Source organism: Lygodium microphyllum, chromosome 19 (assembly GCF_053477565.2).
Source record: "Lygodium microphyllum isolate KBCC chromosome 19, Lygodium_microphyllum_v1.1.10, whole genome shotgun sequence".
Classification (NCBI taxonomy): domain Eukaryota; kingdom Viridiplantae; phylum Streptophyta; class Polypodiopsida; order Schizaeales; family Lygodiaceae; genus Lygodium; species Lygodium microphyllum.
Window position 1 is genome coordinate 86,182,041 of NC_141153.1, and position 20,848 is coordinate 86,202,888.

Consider the following 20,848-nt stretch of genomic DNA (forward strand, 5'->3'; position numbering starts at 1 on the left):
TGCCTTGGCTTGAGCTCTTGAGCTCGTACATACGGCTTTTGTGCGAGTGGGAGCATTCTTGAATGCTTATCAGACATTGAGCAGATAGTACTTTTATGCATTGAGCTGTTACATGCTATTGAGTAGTTACAGGCACTTGAGACTTTGGGACTTCTTACCTTTTGGGATGATACATCATATGTCTTGGTTCACTGTATGCTTATGAGCTAAGTCTCAGTTTTGGATCCGTATCTTTGTGAATTGACACCTACTTGTGTCAAGTTTTGGTAGTGGCAGGAACACTTTGCCTCGTTACCTGGGGGGTGTGCCTACTCATTGGCAGATATTTGTATGACATACTTGGGTGTTGGATTCATGATTATCGATCGTCATATGCTTATGCTATGCCCGCATGATGCCGGCTTTGGTCTTGGCAGTATCTGATTGCCTTGGGATCTGATTTTGGCACTCTTAGCTCTCTTTTATTGAAATCTGAAATTTATTACATCAAGCATATATGTATGGACTGACATGGACTTTTCATGATGAAACACTCTGAAATGATGTACTTTCACTAGTACTTGGTGGGCAGTAGCTTTGGTTCCACTTTCTTTACCATTTTTTCTCGATTTTGGTGATTTTTTAATCATTTTCTGTAGTAAACAACAAGCAATTTTGAACTGTCTACAGTCTTCCAGCCTGCATTATTGCGAGTTCGTCCCCACTGATCATGGTATTTTCAACATCACTAAGCTTGATGGTACGAATTACTCTTATTGGAAGAGCCAGATTTGGTAGGTGTTGGTGCAGAAATCGCAGATCAAACCTTTGAGGTTAAGCGGGCATCCGCCTGCAACTATGCCAGATGAGGAATGGCTTGAGCTTGATGAGTAATGCAAGTCCACTAGTGTATTGTCTCTCACAGAATAGGTTCACTATAATGTCTTTGAGGAAGAACAGAGTGCATGGCAGTTGTGGGAAAAGATAAAAAATCTCTATGAGAAGAAAAGTCCAGCGAGTTAGATGTATTGGCTGAAGTAGCTTATGGATTTGCGCATGAAGGAGAATGTGACTATATCTGCTCACTTGAGCTAGTTCCATGCTATACTCAAGAACTTGACTTCGCAGGACATCACTTTTACAGAGGATGTCACTCCTCTTTTCTTGCTTGCTACTCTCAATGAGTCATGGGATGTATTCCGCACTGCATTATGTGCCTCTACTGCTACCTTGAAATTATCTGATGTTGAGAGTGCTCTTCCGTAAGAAGAGGTTAACCGTAAGAATTTGGATGCCTCTAGTGTGTCTCATGCTATGACAGTGAGAGGCAGGAATGATGGATATGGAAAGCATAGCTGTGGTAGTGGTCGTGGACGTGATTCTCAGAAATCTTGTCCAAGTCTCGTGGGAAGTCACGTAGCAAATCCCGTGGCAGGAATGCAGATGTTACTTGTAACCATTGTGGGAAAAAGGGCCATATTAGGCCACAATGCCATGAATTGCGCAATGAAAGGCGCAAAGATAAGGGAAGAGACCAAGTGTAGGATAAGTCTTCTGATCGTAGCATAGTACCTGCAAAGTCTAGTGTTAAAATTGAAGAGATCAATGTTATGCAACCTAAGAATGTTGATGATGATAATTATATCCTAGTAGCTTCTTCTAGTGCTTCGCAGAGATGACAGAGATACACTCTATGTACGCATAGTGTTGGCTTTTGGACTCAGGTGCATCCTTTCATGTGACACCTTGTCGAGAGTGGTTTCATTCATACCGTACTGTTTCGGGTTCTGTGCGCTTGGGTGATGACAACTCTCTTGATATTGTGGGCATTGGTGATGTTAGGCTGTAGTTTCCTTCTGGCAGCAGTTTTGTTATGCAGGATGTACGTCATGTACCTGCTTTGACATGCAGTCTCATGTCAGCTGGACAGCTTGATGACGTAGGATATCATGTATGTTTTGGAGACTCTACATGGAAGATCACTCGTGGCAGACTTGTGATTGCAAGAGGTGCCAAGGTTGGCAGTCTCTACTCCTTGATTATATCAGCTTCTTCCCTTGATCATGTTTTGTCTGTGGGTTCTATCCCACATGTATCTCTTTGGCATGCCCATTTGGGCCATATGTCTTCGAAGGGAATGAAAATGCTTTCTGGTTTGTAGTACTTACCGCCCCTTGATTATGCATGTTTTGATTCATGTGAGCATTGTCTTTATGGCAGGTAGACTAGGTCTACACATAAGAAGTCTGGTAGGCCACGCATGAGTGAGCCCTTGGCATTGGTACATTTGGATGTCTGTGGGCCCATGCCTTGTCAGTCTATGGGTGGTGAAAAGTATTTTGTTACGTTCATAGATGATTTTTCATGGAAAGTTTGGGCTTATCCCATTAAGCTGAAATTCGATGTCTTGGCTGTGTTTCAGAGATGGCTTGCATTGGTTGAGAACCAGTCTGGGTATAGGCTAAAATGCCTAAGGACATATAAGAGGGGTGAGTATGTCTCATGTGCTTTTGAGCAGTTATGTGATGAGAGGGGTATTAAGCGTCAGTTGACCGCCCCCTATACCCCCCCAGAATGGTTTGGCTGAGTAGATGAATAGAACCATCTAGGAGCGTGTACGCAGTATGCTTAGCCATGCGGGCCTACCACATAGCTTTTAGGTTGAGGCAATTAGTACAGCTGTGCATGTCATAAATAGATCACCCTCTAGTGGTTTGGATTTCTAGGTTGCAGAGGAGGTATGGACTGGAAAAACTCCCTCTTATACGCATCTCCGTGTCTTTGGATGTGAGGCATTTTTCCATGTGCCCAGGGACAAGAGAAGTAAGCTGGATCCCAAGAGTGTAAAATGCATTTTCCTTGGTTATAGGGATGTAGGCAAGATGGGTTACTGTCTCTGGGATCCGCAGGCACGGAAAATCATCCTCAGTCATGATGTAGTCTTCCATGAAGACAAAATGCATAGGCAGCCTGAGAGAGTTGTTGAGATCCGCAGGGTCATATTTCAGGAGGAGCCGAGAGCTCCCACACAGCCAGTTGGACAGCCTACAGTTGTAGTAGATGCTCATGGTCAGGGTGTTGGACATGCAGTTGGGCAGGCAGCAGAGCCCGCCGTGAGATGGTCTACTAGAGACAGATGTCCATATGATAGATTTCAGCCCTTGATGCATTATGTCTTGGTTATAGATGCACGAGAGCCTTTCACCTATGATGAGGCTATGCGCAGGGGTGACAGTCACTCCTGGGAGAGGGCTATGCTGTCTGAGATAGACTCCCTGTATAAGAATGACACTTGGGATTTGGTTTCCTTGCCTACGGGCAAGAAGGCTTTGCCATGCAAGTGGGTGTACAAGCTAAAAAGTACCCCTGGACACCCAAGCCAGCATACAAGGCTAGATTGGTAGCAAAGGGTTTTAAGTAGGAGCATGGTGTGGACTTTGACGAGGTCTTTTCTCCTGTGGTTAAGATGACCACCTTGCGCTTAGTCTTGGCTTTGGTTGCTCAGCTTGACTTGGATTTATACCAGATCGATGTCAAGACGACTTTCTTACATGGGGACTTACATGATGAGATTTATATAGAGCAGCCTAAGGGCTTTGTAGAACCTGGCGGGCAGCACCTAGTGTGCAAATTGAAGAAAAGTCTTTATGGCTTGAAATAGGCACCTAGGGAGTATATCATAAGTTTGATGCCTTTATGTAGTCACAGGGCTACAATCGGAGTGCTATGGATCCGTGTCTTTACACGAAGAAAGCCCATGATGGTTCTTTATTGATTTTGGTACTCTATGTGGATGATATGTTGATAGCAGGGAAAGCTCATGATGAGCTAGATGCTCTTAAGGCTCAGCTCAAGAAGAGCTTTGAGATGAAAGATTTGGGACAGGCCGCTCACATACTTGGTATGCACATTAGACGCGACAGGCATCAGGGACTCCTTCATAGAGGGAGTACATTCATAAAGTCCTTGAGCGCTTCTGCATGCAGGACGTAAAGCCTATTGGCTATCCATTGCCTTCTTATGTGAAGGTATCACAAGTTGATTGTCCGCAAATAGATGAGTAGATGGTCGAGATGGCCAAGATTCCCTATGCATCCGCAGTGGGTAGTCTTATGTATGCCATGATAGCCACTCGTCCAAATATTGCCTTTGCAGTTGGTGTTGTGGCACGCTATATGGCTACACCTGGCAAGAAGCATTGGGATGCCGTGAAGGGTATCATGAGGTACCTGAAGGGTACTGCAGATATGTGCATATGCTATGGCAGCCAGGATATAGGAGTCATGGGGTACACATGACTCTGATTATGTAGGACATGCAGATAGTAGGAAGTCCACTTCCAGCTATGTATTCACCTATGCTGGAGGTGTTGTTTCTTGGATGTCCAGGGTGCAGAAATGCACGACCCTTTCTACTACAAAGGCCGAGTATGTTGCAGCCACTGAGGCTTGCAAGGAGGCCATTTGGTTGGGTCATTTAGTTGCTGACCTTGGTATTGATGCTATCCCTACATTGCATTCGGATTCTATGAGTGCTATTAAGTTAGCCAAGAATCCAGTCTTCCATGTGAAGACGAAACACATTGAGGTGAGGTATCACTTCATACGTGGGGTCGTTGAGGACAAGTCTGTTGATCTTGTCAAGATCTCAACTAACCAGAATCATGCAAATTTGCTCACGAAAAGCCGCTCTACAGAGCGCTTTGCCTTCCTCAGGAGGTTGATGGGCGTGGGATGAGATGACATCTTTCCTCATCCTGTTGTATATGTGTACATGTTGTACTGTCTTTTTTCTTTTTCTTTTCACTCCTCACTAGGGCAGATTCTTCTTTAAGTGGGAGGTTGTTGGGGGTAAAGGCACCTCTGCCTAGCCGCCCGTGTATTGCTACACTGACAGTCACACCGCCACTGCACACTGCAGGCGGCGGGCGCCATCATCGTCACTTTATTCTTTATTCTTTTAGTGCAGTTTGAATAAAGGAAGGCCTGGTCACACATTGTGACTGTTGGAGTTCCCATTTCTTGTCTCTCTCTTTCTTACTCTTGCTCTCCCGCCATAGCTCTCGAGTCCAAGCTTCGATCCATCACTCCCTTTCACATACACGAAGCTTGCAATGTCCAACACCTCACCTTAGGAGTTCCTGTCCTTCCAAAATTGTGCCATTTGCAACCTGCAACTTAAGTATCAAAAGAACATAACTTGGATGTTTGTTTGTTGAGTTAGAACTAAGTTTGACCCCAATAGCATGACAACTTGGGATCGCACCTACAAAGCTTGGCATGCAAAGTCATAAGAGCCAATCCAAATAAAGTTAGGACTTTGAAAACTACACTTCTCAAATGTAATTGAGCCGAGGATTGGATTGAAATGGAAAAATAATGAAGAAAAAGAGTTTAGAAGCCAACTTTATAAGATCTGGTTGGGCCAAGAGAAACTCTTTAGCTCTAAAATAATCTACTAATTGAGCTAGTAAAATTAAGGTTAGCAATAATCTCTATTTATAGTGCATTATATCCTATTTTATTCTCATGAAAATAGCCTCGTACAACTAATTGCTAATTACAAGAAATAAATGGCTTTATCTTTTGAATAGTAGGACAAATGTACCAAAATCCTTTATAAATGGCTTTATCTTTTGAATAGTAGGACAAATGTACCAAGATCCTTTATAAATATAGTCAATTGTTGGCATCCCATTTGTCCTTGATTCATTCCTCCCTCAACCTTTAGACAAACACAAGCCCTACCCCTTCACACTATTGTCCATACCCAATGCAAAGTTGTTACTGGTCACCATTTAACTTTTGCCATCATTTTAGCCTACTACTACCCATCGAAGGACATCACCATTAGTGGAGGAGCTACTACTAACTATCACTTAGCCAGTCATGATCATCAAGAAGTGTTGCCTTCTATTATAATTGTTGGAACCAATTAAAGGTGATTGAGTGATGAATCAATGGATGCTGCCAGAAATTCTGGTAGTGTCTCCAATTTTTGCAAACAATGCGAAGTTGAATTCACACGTTTTGTCCTCTAACTACTAAGGAATAGATTTATTAGTCGAGAATCTTTTTCTTCGAAACTTCGATGGAATGGCCTACTGTTACCACAGTCCTTATTTGTAGCGATGCTGTAGCTCAAGGGAGGACCCCTTCCCATTGCCAAGGAGATCCTTCCACCCACACCAATAGAAAATTCCTCAGATTTAAAGTATCTGGCGATATATTTTCTATTTTAAAGACTCAGCAACCCATTGATGAATTGCTTACTCAAGGTGTATTAGAACTTTTATGAGCAATAATCTTTAAAACTATGTCTTTAGTATTTTGTTATCCACTAGAGAAATAATCTTTAAAGCTATGTCTTTAGTATGCAAGGTGGATTAGAACTTTTATGAGAAATAAGCTTTAAAGCTATGCCTTTAGTACTTTATTATACACTAGAGAACCATACCTTCATTGTGTTCTGCGTGTGTAAGTGCATGTGTGTGTGCACATCGTGTCATTAAGAAATTGTTTCTATCTCTCTCCCTCTCTCTTATTCAAAAACTATTGTTACTAAAAATATTTCTCACACACACACACACACACACACACACACACACACACACACACACACACACACACACACACACACACACACACACACACACACACACACACACACACACACACACACACACACACACACACACACGTGTGTGTGTGTGTGTGTACGTCCATGTGCATGTATCGATGTGTGTATATTGGAAGTCCTAACACACATACACATAGACACATTATTAGTTCAAAGAAGTGTAACTATTTTATGGCTTATAAATTTTAATATTACAACATGATCTCAAGTTAGCAAAGACACACACACTGAGAGATCAAGATGATGATCACACACACACACACACACACACACACACACACACACACACACACACACACACACACACACACACACACACACACACACACACACACACACACACACACACACACACACACACACACACACACACACACACACACACACACACACACACACACATTGAGCATAGAACTCATACTTGTTTTTACTAATCAACATCCCTTCTTGTTAACTCAATAAATAATCAACACATATACAAGCTTCAAATAAAGAGTTTTTATTTTTTAACCAATATTTAGTGAGACTGCTAGAGGCATATACGAATAAGAATTCTAAGTTACTAATGGATGATCTCATATTGTCCTCCATTTCACAAAAATGCCAACAAACTCATATGCTAGCCAAATGATTCTTGGATGTGGTTATTGATGGATGATTTCACATGGTCCTCACTTTCACAAAAATGGTAACAAACTCATATACTAGCTAAACAGTGTCATAGATATAGTTACTAATGGATGATCCAGTATGGTCCTCACTTTCACAAAAATTCCAACAAACTCGTATGCTAGCTAAACAGTTCCATGGATGTAGTTAATTTTATGGTGAATGATGAAAGCATACAAAGGAAATGATAACTATGGAGAAAAAATCCACTCATATGGAGATTAGAGTTCTCCTTCTAAATGGAGGTTCTCACACCTTAATGAGGAAAGGGATGAGAATTGAAAGTGGAAGAATAATTGAGAAATATCAAATGAAGTTTAGATCCCCTAACGAATGATTGGGGTTCAATTTTAGAAGCCTTAATGGGAAATAAAATTCAAAATGAAGAGATTTTTATGCTTATGAAGGTTGTCAGAATTCAATCTTTTTTTTTTACCATTTGACATTTGTTGATAACAATTAAATTTCAAAAAGTGCACGTGCATGTGCACACACACAAACAAATTTAATTGAGTTACATGTAAATATTACAACAAGTCAAGCAATAATCAAAAGACCATCTTTGAAATTTATCATAATGGGATCATAATTTAAAGTCTCAACTTTGTAACAACTAGAAGTGGCCACAATAAGTTGATTCTTACTCAACCACAATGTGCACGAGTTATCATGCATGAAGAAAAACTACTTACATAAGCATCAAAACGAGTCAAAGTTGAAAAAAGCATGAAATATGGCAAGGACGATCCCCCCTTGTGATAAGATTGTCTTAGGTACCGGTACCACTAAACTAGCAAAAGATACACCTCATGTTAGTCATGTCATGATAACATTGATGCGGCAAATGTCCTTTCTGACAATGTGGACAAATACTTCAAATTCTCTATAAAATACATGTGCAAAGCAATCATTTGGGTGGGAATCATTAAGGAAAATTGAAACAATGTGGAGAAATACTTCAAATGAAACATAAGAACATCAAGATCACAAACATTATACTATAATGGACACTGATTTTTCCTATGCAAAAGCATTCCATGTATACCAAGACCACCATATCATATTTTTTTGACAAGTTTCCATTAAAACTTGTAGCAAGAACCACGCACTATGCACAAGGTCTCACAATAGCAAAAGATGTTATTGCAAAGGCATTATGCTAAAGGATATCAAAGCACAAGGTTTAGTACACACAACACTCTCATGAGTAAATGATCCCAACAATCTATACTAGGCGCTCCGCGCCTAGGCTCACCCCGGTGCTTTGCACTGGGACGGGCGCGATTTTTGCCGGGGGGCGGGTGTTGGACATGTGGCACCTGCCCCCGCGTTCTCTTTGTTTTTTGTGGCGGAGGTGGGGGGCTGCCAGGTGGCATTCGTCCCCCACCTTTCCTTAACTAATAGTATAGATTTACTTTATCCAATTCAACCAAAGTAAAGAAGTCTAGAGCTAGATGTTGGAAAATGACTACATATGCTACGGCATGAAAAACATCGAATGCAAATCCAACACCCTTAAACGTTAGCAAGATGTTCATAATCTTAATCACAAGGATGCAAGGTGGACATTCTTACAAAACACATCATACTAAAAGCTACCATTTTATGTTTGCAAGAAAATCACACCAAATCAAGTAACCAACACAAACAATTGGACTCTTTAACGACACAACAAAAAAATGCATATGTTCACTATAGACATTTAACCCCACACAAGCAACACCAACAAGAATTAGATACTTACTCGATATTTCACTTCATGTGATTGTAGCTTCTATACAACAAATTGATGACTTTTAACGGACTCTAGAATGTAATGGCACATATGCACTTCAAGAAATAGAATTTCAAGCATTTAGATTACATAATTGGTAAAGATATCAATCCTTAACACCTAACCTAGATGGCATTGCTAGGATGATCCTACACCCCCATCTCTTTGTGTGTGATTGAGTGAGTGAGTGAGTGAGTGTGCGCGCGCACGTGCGTGCGTGCGAGTGTGAGTGTGTGTGTGTGAACCTCACCTTAGACATGGTTTATGGCCCCAAATATTGTTGGAAGAGAATGTAAATGCCACGGTGTTCTATTTTCGTTCAAGCAATCATGAAGGAAGGGAATCCCTCCCATTATTGCATTTTTGGGTAATTGTGATCAAGTTTGTGAGACACATTTTCATGTGTTTTCATGACCCTATGCTTATGAGTGTAGACACATGCACAAAAGCATTTAGGCACACAAGTATGTGCATAGATGCATGCCTTAATCATGGAAGGAACTGGCACTACCTCATCCCTCCTTGCTAATGCAAATGCTAAAGAGGTCGTAAAGGGAGGTGGAATCATAGAGGATAAAGTTTGCAAGGCTTGAAATATAATGAAAAGTATAAGCAAATAGGAAGCAAAAATGGAAATTTCCAAAAGAGCATGATACCAATCTAGATGTGGGATTTGGTGGTGTTGGCATTAGAGCATATGCTCCGAATGAAATTTTGTAGGAGAAAATAAAATTGGAGCAACAAAAAAGCGCCAGAGCACCATTTTCACTATGTGATATGAGTAAGTAATGGTATCTGAAAATTCATAGCCCTTACTCACAATTACTTGCCATTGGGCAATCACGCATGCCTTCATATTTGATGGGAAATTAAAAATCAACATCAAACCTCTTCTAAGGATGAAATGGGTGCCAATGTTGTGGATCAAAAGCATATGCTACCAGTAGATATTAATCAACTCACCCATGAGCATCATAAATAGGTACATTATTCCATTTCATTATGCTTTCCACACTTCTCAAATTGGAGAAGGCTTAGTAGGCCATTGTAAAATTTGATCCCCTTAGAAAGGATGAATAGCCAACATATCTCAGTCAAGAAAGCAATATATGCCTCCTTCTAGGCATAAGTTCAATGTATTAGTCATAAGACTTAATAATTCTTTCTTGACCACTATTATTCAATTTTACGTGGTCACATGCCATTCATTCCTTGTGAGAGTTAGAAAAGGGGTGAACCCCTTGCTCATTCAGCATGTGAATAAATACTATAGACTACATGGGAATAGAGGCTATGGAGTTAGTAAAAGGAGCTATCATAAATAAAACTCCTCATGTAACCCATGGCACTACTTAAGGAGTCCATCCACATAGCTATAGTACAAAGAAGAGATAAGGTGGGGTTATAGAGGCACTTTTAGTAGCAAATTTAGCGTGGCTATCAGATACCTTAGATTTCCCATCTTTTATACCAAGTTTCTCCATGTTGGTAGCATTCAAGGTTTGTTTCTTCTTGGACCACTATTCCAAGATGATGATGACACCTATGTCTTACACTTGTAAGTGATACCTCTTGTGTGCATGTCATTTGTACATTTTGGCTAGATTACTTGTTGGACATGAATCTAATTAGAGACAAATGAAATAAGAGATCCATGACATATACCACATACACCCTCGTTTTATGCTCTCACTCTATGTGTGTGTGTGAGTGTGTTGCTAAAGGGCGTTTTAAAGCAGATCAAATATACAACACAATAAAAAGGATCATACATTTGATACATGTAAACAAGTTTTTCAAGATATTATCATGAAAGAAACCAACAACATTTAAAAAATTTTATAGGCACAAGTTACAAAGGAATGATGTGTTGAGAAAGTAAGCTTGGTATTTATGGGTGTGTATGTGTATGGCACTACCATTATTATTAATGGTTCATCATTTTGAAGGAGATGAAATGTTATGGCACTACCATTATTCAAGATTGTTATTAGTTTATTATTCTCATGAAAGCTAGAAGTGGAGTCTTCAACAAGCATGTGTTGCCAACATCATCATCAAAGAAGCTGCCAATAAAGGTAGAACGTTTTTGGTAATTTCGCCTCTTCATTTGTTATTTTTGAGTATGAAAGAATGCTCAAGTAAGAAAAGGGTTGATGATGGTGGATATTAGTGTCTAATGAGCTCTTGCTATTAAGCAAGAAGCATGTGAAGGTGCATATGCTTACTATCACTCGAATGGAAAGCAAAGTTGGGTTGTTTATAGCCTAAAATGGAGCATGTTAGTTGAGGCATGTCTCATGTGTATGCTCAAGGATGAGCATGTGAAGTGGAAGTAATAAGAGCTTTCACACAATTTGTACCTTTGAGGCTTCTCAAGGGGAGAAGCTTGTGAAGAGCATCCTTGAAAGTGCATGTGCATGCTAAGAGAGCATGTAGGTTTGGAGCTCCTATATGCAAGCTTGTGAAGGTCATGACAGTATTTAGGAGGCAATGGTGGAAAGAAGCATGTACACTGGAGCTAGTGCAGGCTAGTGATGATGCTTAGTAGGCTTCATCTATGAAAGTTAAAGGTAAAGCTTCAACTAGGAGGTTCAAAATTTGAGAATTGCATTTGATTTTTTTAAAAAGAAAACAAGACATGAATTGTGCTTGATTAAGTAAGAGAACAGAGTAAATGGATGCAAGAAGCATCATGGAAGGAAAGCCGCTTTTACTTCATTAGAAGGCTTTTGTGTGGGTTGGCAGCTAGAGCGATTAGTGCTTGCTTTGGTAATCCAGGAGATCTTGCATTGATCCGAATGCAAGCTAACAACACATTAACTCTTGCACAATGCATAAATTGCATCAATGTGTTCCATACTTTCTACAGAATTACTACGGATGAGGGTGTCCTTGCCTTTGTGGAAAGGAGATGGATTCACTATTGCTGGTTCTCAACATGGTATGCTCTATGATCAAAGTGTAAAATTTATCAAAGACACTTTGCATTAAAGATAATGTGTAATAGGAGAGAAAGAGAATGTCAATTCGAGGGCCCTTGCACCTGCAAGGGGTGTAGTAGATCAACAATCGCTTGTTGCTATCATGAGCACATCACCATAGATGAAGGTGATGGCACTCCAACTCCCACTCTCAAGCTCAACTTAACCATGATCATTGGTGGATCTGTAGGGACTTCTTAGGTTGCAACATCTAGTACGCTAGCCAGCATGAAGTACATAACAAATTAGAGTAAAAGGTGCTTTGCAAGATCTTGGGTTGCTTTGCTCACAAGAGTATCCAAGGAAGATAACAATTGTTGCGAGGTCATTGCATTTTTGCTAAGGCCATTGTTGCAAGTATGGTTTGCAGAGACAAAGGTAGGAAGCCCCATAGCATGTGTAGTTGATGCTAGGAGAGGCATATTCCACGGTGGATTCTGTGAGACCATGATAGATTCCGTGAGGTTTTTATTCCACAGTGGATTCCATAAAACTATATTTATTTGCTAGGGCTCATACACAAGGTGGATTCCTTGTGAGAGAAGTTGATAGGGACGCTTATCCTTTTCGGGCATCATGTTAATTTAATGTGCACGTGGGTGATTCCACACGTGGTGGATTCCTTGTGCGAGAAGTCGATAGGGACGCTTATCCTTTTCGGGCATCATGTTAATTTAATGTGCACGTGGGTGATTCCGCAAAATACATATTTAAATTAATGGATGTTTATGAGTTTAGAGTGCAATCATATTAAATTAAGGTTAGGACAGAGTTCCAACCTATTTATTTATTTTGTAGTTGAAGACTGCTAGGTATTCACTTTTGTCGGTTTAATTTTATTATTTTTAAAAAATTGTGAATGCTTCAATTGATGTGTAGAGCAAGTGGCAGTGGTGTTGGGAAGCACTGGGACGATAGCATGTATTCAAATTACCTAGAAGAAATTATTATTTTTGATGGGCACGCGTCTTATCATTAAAGGCATGTCGCTAATATTTATTTAGGTGCACTTATTTATTGAAGACCTTGATAAATATTTATTATTTTGTATGCACATAGACACTCAGTTTAAATATTTTATTATTGGACATTGTATTTGGGCATAGCTCGACTTTTGGGGTGCCCAATCGCTTTATTCTTTATTTGGACAAAAGCAAACACAAAAGCTAAAAGCATGCTAATTGTAAATTGGGCTATTTTGAGGTTTGAGATGAAAAAATTTATAAATACATGCCTTGTGGAGTGCTCACACAAGGCATGGGGGGAGATTGTATCCAATTTGTCTTTTTGCCTCATGTTGTGCAAACTCTCTTTTTGCTTTTATGAGCTTTAGTAGAGTTCTTTTGTTCTTGGGGACCTTTTGACGTTCGCTGCGCACGCATCCAACATTCTATTTGTGCACCAGTGGTATCAAAGCGAAGTTGAGATCAAGGGCTTCAAATTGCTTACCATCTCGTGCGAAGGCGAAGCTACTGGAACGAGCATGTTCTACATACGAATTGTCAACACCAGTGTGTTCTTGGCGGTGAAGAACCCCCTACTATGCTGTCAGATCGCAAAGGACCACTCTCTGGCGAACAGAGGACCACCTCTGAAGATCCTTTGTAAGTCTCTTTGGTTAATAGAGAATAGAGAAGAAAGATTAGTTAATTGGAGATTATAAACCTTAATAAGCTTAATAAAAAGCCTAAGGCCCCAAATTTCATCGTGAGCGGCGACAACATGAACTAAACAGCATTGATGTCAGGCAGAACATGCCGTCGTCCTCCATGCTGGATAAACAAATAAGTTAAGCTTTTCTATATAAAGCTTAAAGTTAAAGCTTATTAAAGCTTTAAGATTTCAAATTTCAATCTTCCCATAGCAGCTGTTCACACCAAACTTCCCGAACTACTCTCAAAATTTTCAGCAAGCCTTTGTTCGTACTTGCACCCTGACAGAGATGATTTCTAGCAAGCAAACTGACACGCGCAAACTATTTCCCACTTGGAAGAAGACCTTCATCAATTACCGTAAACACAAAGAAGAAAGATCACAAAAAGCCATTAAAAAAAAAAAACAAGCCTTGTAAACCCAAACTTGAGCTACGCTCATCCCTCTAACTATATTTCGAGTGTGTGAGGTTGTTTGAGATTTTGCAGGATGTCCAATCAAACCATGGAAGATTTTATGGCCGAAGATGATTTTATCGGAACCAACGATAGAGCAAAAATTGGACCTAATTATGATGCAACTTCAAAAGGAACGAAGAGCACATCAAAATTTGCAAGCTCAACTGGCTACTTTTCAACGATTCATTGTCGATCAAGATGGACCACAACCCAAAGATGTTATTCAATGTATGATTGATGCGACACTTGAAGCACAATCTATCAGGAAAGAAGCCAAGATAAGTAAAATAAATTTCAAATTCTATACTTTTAATGGGCTACGTGACGAAAAAACTATTCTCACTTTTATTAGTCAATTTGATAATTATTTCCATGAAGAGCAGTATGCTGAGAAAGATAAACTCAAATGTGTCACAAACCATTTAATAGATAGAGCATCGTTATGGTGGACTATTGTTCGCAAGAGTATTGATTGTCCTACTACTTGGAAGTCCTTTCAAAAGAAATTTTTGCAAAATTTTCTTCTATCTCAATTCCATGAAAAAGTAATCAAATAGTGGGATCTTCTACAATAAAGAGATCATGAACCTATTCCGCAATACACTGAGCATTTCTGGAGTGTCTTACTGCAACTTTGAATGCTTGAAGATGTTCTTGAAGTGATCCATAAGTGCAAGTATATGTGTGGTTTGCTTGATCACTTGTATGCGGAAGTGAACATGTTCAAGCTAATGACTTTGGAGGATGTGATTTCTTTAGCCCATGATGCTAAAGACAAAATTTGTGGATGAGAGAAGCAACCGCAACAATTTTCAACTAATGGTAACTCTGATACAAAGCAATTCAATTCTAACTTTCGAAGATTCAATCAAAATCTCTTTATTCCTTCTTCTTTTCGTAAATCTTGGACACGACCCCCTGCTTTACCATCAAACACAAAATTCAAATCCTAAGCCAACTCTCTAGCCAAATCCCAATATACCCAAACTTCGAGCCATTACCAATAATGTTTCCAAAGCCAAGCCTATAGTTTACTACAAGTGTCAATGACCTGGGCACTTAGCAATGAACTGTCAATCCAAGAAACTAGATGCTCAAATCAATTACTTGGGAGTGATTGAAGACAAAGACCATCAAGATATGCTAGATTTCACAAAAGATGATGATGATATCGACAATGCTTTAGATATTTTACCAGGTATACCGAACCCTCCTTCATTATTAACAATGAAATGTCTTGTGCATGGTAAAGAAAAGATTGTTTTGCATGATGATGGGAGCACACATGATTTTATTTCTGCAAAGTTGGTAAAAGAATTGAATTTATCTACCGTTCCAACTCATTATTGCATAAAGGCTGCATTCTTAGGCACTAGATACAATGGTACACAAGAAGTTCATGACTTGGAAATTAAAATTGGTGATTATGTTGAGCATAGAAATTTCTTGGTTGTGCCTTTGCAAGCTAGTGACATTATTTTAGGAATGCCTTGGCATCATAAATATAATCCCGACATAGATTATTTCATACATTCAATGACAATTCATTCTAACAGAAAACAATTCATATTACATGGAACACATACTTTTGATAATTTTTCATTGCTTAGTCACACACAGGCTAAACATGCATTAAGAAAAGGTAGCAAATCATACTTAATATGGGTGAATGAAATTGAAGCTAAGAAAAATCAGATGCATCCTAGGCACACACAATTTCTTTCACACAATTTCAAGATTGTTTTGCTGTTGATTTACCCCCTGGTTTACCACCTACACGTCCTGAAGATCATAAAATAGACTTAATCCCAGGTTCTCAACCACCATGTAAAGCACCCTATAGACACAATCAGATTGAATAAAAAGAAATCCAAGCACAAGTTGGAGAATTGTTAACCCGAGGACTCATTAGGCCCAGTAGTTCTCCTTTTGGTGCACTTGTTATCCTATTAGTCAAGAAGAAAAATAATACCTATAGGATGTGCATTGATTAACGTGCCCTAAACAAGATCACTATGAAGAATAGATATTCGATACCTAGGGTAGACGATCTTATGGATAAACTACAAGGAGCCACTATTTTTAGCAAGATATATCTTAAATCTGGATATCATCAAGTATGATTAGATACACCTGACATTTTCAAAACTGCATTTAGAACTCAATTTGGTCATTATGAATTCCTTGTTATGCCTTTTGGTTTGACTACTAGCTACATTCAATCGTATGATGAATTGAATATTTTTGAAATATCAGCATTGTGTAATTGTTTTCTTTGATGATATATTGGTTTTCAGTAAAAATGAGAATGAGCATTATGAACAGCTATCTTTGGTTTTTAAATTGTTGAAAGAGAATCAATTATATGCTAACCCTAAAAAGAGTGAAATTTTCCAAACCCAAATTGAATACTTAGGTTATATTGTCTCTTCTGATGGTATTCAAGTTGATCCTAAAAAGATAGAAGCAATTTTGAATTGGCCAATCCCTAAAAATAGGCACGAGTTACATTCTTTCTTAGGTCTTGTTAGCTTTTATAGAAACTTGCATTACCTTTAATGAAATTATTAAAGAAAGGTGTTGTCTATCATTGGTTTGATAATAAAAAAATATTTTTATTTATTGAAACATGCTTTAACACATGCACCTGTTTTACAATTACTTGATTTTAATCGACCATTATTTTTAGTAGTCATTGATGCTAGCGGATTTGGAATAAGAGCTGTCCTTATGCAAGATTCACATCCCATAGCCTATTCTAGTTGCAAACTTAAACCCTCTGAACTGAAGTATTCTACCTATTATAATGAATTATTAGCTGTAGTACATGCCTTACGTCAATGGAAACACTATCTAATGGGATCTGAATTCATGATCAAAACTGACCAACAAAGTATCAAACATATCCATAGTCAGCCACAAATCTCTGACCGTCATATTAAATGGACTACTTTCATTCAAAATTTTCATCCACTTATCTAATATCAACCCGAAAAAGAGAATGTTGTTGTCGATGCCTTAAGTAGAAGACCAAGTATCCATAATATTTTTGTTCTATCTTTTGATTTCCTTACCCCTATGAAAGATGCCTAGGAACATAGAGAGATTGCAAGAAAATAATAATGAAATCTATACTGAACAAGAAAGAACACTCATACAAATAGGAAAGTGAAAGGAGACTCGTTAGTCCCCCTACACGTAGTCCATAGCATCATTGAAGGTACCAGATTAGGCTGATGATGATAGTAGCATTGGAGACGGAGGAAGATGGCAGAGTCAGAGTGTGTACTTGCTAGGAAAGGAGAAAGATAAATGAATGATGGGAGGGGTAGGCTATATATAGCCAAAATTACCCAAACATGGCCAACTTATATCAGGGGAGGCCATCAATGCTAGCCGACTACTAGCAATAAATGCTGTGGTCAATGATGAATAAAATGCTAGAAAAATAGGGGTGATCTTAGAAAAATCCACGATGACAATGACAATGTCTGACAAGTGTAGATAGACTGTGGAAAGTAGTAACCACTCAGGCAATGCACACAAAGTCCTTACTAGAGGAGAACATGCATTGAAAGGCAATAAATTGAGTGCTCTAGAAAGAGCTACCTCCATTAAAAAAAGTAATAGAGATGAGAGCTCCTAAAGTCCTCATTTGACTCAAACTAAGGCTGAAAAGTAGAAGATGGCAAGGCATGATAGACGTCATAACACCCCCTCTCAGATCTTGGATATGGCAAAAGGCTAATGAGAAAATGGATCCAGGGGTGGTAAGAGAAATGCCAATGTGGATGAAGTTTGGTGATGTAGACTACTAATGAAGAAGCTTCTCTCTCGAATCTAGGAAAGCCTCTTTGAAACACTAGGGGCTAGGGAATCCACAACTACATCACCGAGATAGTCCCCTTCTAAAAGGGATGGGGGGATATGAGGGAACCACCGAAGGAGAGGGTAGGGGATGGGAAGGAATGTGTGGAATAGGTGGCACACAATGCAGGAGCAAGTGTAGCAATAGACAAGTGCCTTGGAGGACCCTACATAATAGAAGGGGAATGGAGCCTGTAAAGCTTGCTCTCTTACCAACCTATTGTGATAAGATCCCCTATAGAAGAATCCTCAATACAAATGGCCTGCTCGATAAAGATAACTCGGGTACCAAGCCCAGTAAGGCCATAAATTGAGAGGAGTGGAAAGCCCAAATCTAGAAAATTTTGGGCTTGTGAAAGGGAGCTCAAAGCATGGTAACAAAGGTAGAGTGCCAATAACACAAATAGGTACCAATACAATGCCACCAATAGATTGAACCCTCAAAAGGGTATAGATCCTGCAACAAATCACCTCATGGAATCATATGACTAGAAGCTCCACTATCAACCAACCAAGGCCTCTTAGAAGATGAGGCAACTACTGAAGAAGGATCCTCCAACTCAACAATATGAACACTAAGTCATGGGTAACCATTAGAGTAGAGGTAGAAGGCTTGGATGTTTTGGCACCATCCTTCGCTCCTGGACAAAGGGGAACGTACTTCTTCCAACATTTCTCCTCTGGATGTGTCCCCTTGCCACGATATGGGCCTTTAGGCTTCTCCAAAGCTTGAAGAACTCTTCTATCTTTTAGCCTTTGACTTCCCTTTCTTTTTCTTTCCCCCTCTCAAGCTTGCAACCGAAGCTTTAGTGGAGGTGGATCCATTGGCAATCTCTTTGGCTTGCTCATCATGCTCCAAAACAAGTGGGGCAAGCTCCTCCTATCAAAGCTTCTCATGAGTCCTCGATGTAAGAAGGCTTGTGTAGGAGATATCAAATCAAGGAGACGGTAGTTGCATCAATCAAATCATAGCCATATCTTTGAAGAGATCATCTTGCCAAGGGACACAAGCTCATCCCTCATATCCTCCAACCTATTAATATGATCCTTCATGGAGGGAGAAAACAAGGAGCATTCGTAATTTCTTCTAAAGAGTAATTTAGTAGGCAAATGTCTTCTAATGGTACACAAAATCAAGCTTTGTCCAGACTTCCACTGCTTTTCAAAACCTACGCATATGCAATAGGACAACATCTTGTAAGCTTATGAAGAGAAAAGTTCAAGCTCTATAGTTGAGCCAATCCCATATGGCCACATGATCTATCGATGATCCAATGGTGGGATCCTCCACTAGATGGGGAATAGGGTGGGTAACAAACTCCCAAAGATCGAAGGTATCAAGGATACACTCCACCTTATATGACCAAAGCAAGTGGTTTGAACCAACAAGCCATTCCTCTTTGGGTAAAGAAGGGAGTATGGACACGTTATAGAGGGTGCCTTGGATGGCATATAGAGGCCACTAGAACAAGTCTTTTGGGGAGGAGAGGCTTCCCAACAAACAGGCTAGGTGACCTCCATTCCTCATGATCCATGTGATAATCTCACCACTATTCGAAGGAGTGCTAAGAAAGCTCCTCATATGTATCATCAAAGCCTCGAAATGGTGATAAGACAACTTCAAAATCCTATAAGACACCCACAAGAAATTTGTGTTTTGGCAATAGACCCCCCCGAAAAAGGAGGAAACGACTACAAGATTACAAGTAAGTCGATGTAAAGGGTCCATTTGGGGGAGAAATACTGTCACCTACACAAAGAAGTTATCGCCTTCAAGAAGAAAGCTACGTTTTCAACAAAATGCAGATGTGGATGGCCTTCTCTGTAAAGATCAAGCACTCTATGTCTCTTTTAGACAATTATACCATGCTTTGATAACATGTGAGAGTGCACAACAGAAAGGAACAGAAACACAGAGACAAATGAATAGAGAGAGATTGTAAGAAAAGAAGAATGAAATCTACATTGAACAAGTAAGAATGCTAATATAAATGGCAAAGCTAAAGGAAATTGATCAATCTCTACATGCAACCCATAATGTCACTGAAGACACCAATTTAGGTTGTTGATGATGCTAGAATCAGAGATGGAGGAAGGTGTTGGATTCCGAGTGTACATTTGGCAGTAGGGTGTCAAGATTGTGGGAGAGAAGGAAGGAGTCTCACTTGAAGCTTTCTTGCTTGCACAATGGGGGAATACACACAAGGGTGGAGGCTGAAAACAGTTTTCCTCTTCTTAGTTGTGTAAGCCAAAAGAACTCAAGTACAAAGAAATAGAAGAACCCTATATATGGGTCTCAAACCAAACTCAACTAACTAAGGTGGCATACTAACTGAGCCACGAACTAGAGTAGATAAGGATAGCTATCATGTAGCTATTATTTATGGGCGGTGTACCAACCGTTGTCGTGTTGCTGCGCATTCGAGCCGTATACGCCTCCATTTCTTTTGTTGTGCATTTGTGTTAATCTCCGCGTGTGATTCATTGTTTGTGTGATGCATTTTAATAATCCGCATCCAATGTATATATTCCCTTGTGCATGATTTTGTTTGGACGCATGATGTGCGTGTAGTAGAAAAATATGAAAAACTGATGCCAAAGGATCTTTGTCCTGCTGCTTTGAATAACAGCCAAGGCACTGCCCTCTAGCTTGCTTACAGGCTCATTCACCATTGCTCCTTTCTCATTGAAATCCTCATGAGAGATTGATAGTATATAAACTATTAGAGGCAAATATAAACTGTCAGAGGCCGTCACAGTGGTTGAACAGGTTGCGAGGAGGATGAATTCTGTCAATAGGACTGAAATGCTGATTGCAAAGAGAT